We start from the raw sequence: 1,978 nt of genomic DNA, 5'->3' as shown, positions 1-1,978 counted from the left end.
CAGACAAATTTGTCACCAGATTTGCATTGGACTCGTAAGGGGCGAGAGTTGGACTTTGTCTTTCGTGGGGCTCTGAACAAATGTGTATATCTGTTGGATTCCACAGACAACTGTCTACGACCAGCACAAAATTGATCCAAAAACAAAGCATGAAGAGCGAAAATTGTGGCAATGCTGGCAAACTAGAAATATTTTTTCAACAACATCCGAAGCTCCCCTCCACTCTAAGTGTTTCAGTCTGCACTCCAGCCTTTCACCTACACACCCATGTAAATCTCTAGCCTGGCTCTGCCCTCCTACGTACTTCCGCTCAATTTGGATTTTGCTTCTGTACTAGGTCTGGGAGTTTGACTCTGAAGTCGGTTTTCAGAAACACATTTTTTGTAGGTCCAATCAGCAAACAGAGGGAGTGGCTGAGAACGATGACGTTAATGTCGTGCACTAGTTTGAGTAGTTCAGTAATGGCGGCGGAGAAAGATGCGAGCGAAGCTATTCTGCGCTTGTGGCAACGCTGCCGAATATCCACAAGTTAAAGCCGAAGCAAGAACTTTCCTTGCTGGGTTTAGTTGGTGGCCATGATGTTGTGGCCTTCCTCCTCACGGAGTTTGAGAAAAGTTAGATTTTCCTGCTACGCAGCTAGCTCCGTTATAGTAGTGGTGAAGGAGTTGGCTAAGGCAAACGCTTGCGATTGGTTATGGCAGATCAGAGTGGCTCTGGGCAGATCCAATAGTTTTAAATTTCAACAGAGGACCCGCCTTCAAGGAAGTTGACGCCTGTCAATGGAGTGATCCCAGACCCTCTGTACAAATTAAATGTACAAGGGTCTGGTTAGGACCAGGCTAGTAAATCTTAGAAACGGTTTGAAAAAGTCATGAAACATAATCAGTGATATTGAAAAAAGCTGAATAGATATCAAAAAGCTGAATTATTTAAAAATAGTTTAGGGTTTTGTCAACATTTTAACGTTTAAATGGTGGCTCTAGCTGACAGATTGAGGAAGATTTAGAAGTTGAAGTTTTAAGAAGTTTGAGAGAATTTGAAAGAAAACTCCATTGGAAAACCATGTAAAAAATATTATGAATATTGATTTATATTAATTCAAACATAAAAGATACAAAGCTGAAGTCATTACACACATGGCCTGAAACTGCTGAATTTGTTGATAGCAGAGCGGTTTTAATAGCTGAAGATTTGAAGGCGCTGAAAGGTGTCATGGAAGAAATAGAAGAAGATGCTGAATAAAGATTCAAAGAACAATTATTTTGCTGATTCTTAACGACTAAAAACGGGGATTCCAAAGAGTATTAAAAGTTCACTAAGTAGTATTTGATTGTGGCTATGGATGGTGAGAAGTCGGCAAATCTAGCGACAAATCCGCTAAATGTGCAATACAGGGTCTCAGTATGGACGGTGGGTGTAGGCCTTGGGCTATGAAACTTAGCTCATGCCAGATCTGTGCTACTGCTGCCAGTCCATCACAGTATGGGAGAAAATGACGTATCGCCATATGTGGCTTAATTAAATGTATTTTAAACACTAGCTACAGTAGTAAAGCTAGCCTAATGATTACAAGCTAGCATAGCCTGGACTAGCGAGCGCAGCGTCAACAATTAAACCGTTCTCAGAATCCGTTTCATCAATATTACCCAAGCATGGTTAGGAATCCCTTACAACCCTGATGTCCATGGATCTCCAGATTAGCAGTAGTTTGCTGCACATTGAGCAATTTCCAAAATCCTTTCTGGATTGGAACTGGACTAGACCGTCGATGTCTTTGAAGTCGGGCAACTGAATTTAAGTAGGCATGCGCAAAAGTTGAGTCAGCCAGAATGCTAAAAACTGTCATTGATGTGTTATTAAAAACGACATATATTTGCCACTTCCTCGTGTGGGGAAAATACATTATATTAGTACACTACCCCGGTATCCACGAAATTACGTAGCATAAAAAATAAAATAAAAAAAACATAACAATGGC

The sequence above is a fragment of the Hypomesus nipponensis genome, chromosome 3 (genome assembly GCF_054491055.1).
Source record: "Hypomesus nipponensis isolate SF chromosome 3, ASM5449105v1, whole genome shotgun sequence".
NCBI lineage: Eukaryota > Metazoa > Chordata > Actinopteri > Osmeriformes > Osmeridae > Hypomesus > Hypomesus nipponensis.
The sequence above is the reverse complement of the archived record's forward strand: the minus strand, read 5'-3'. Positions refer to the sequence as shown.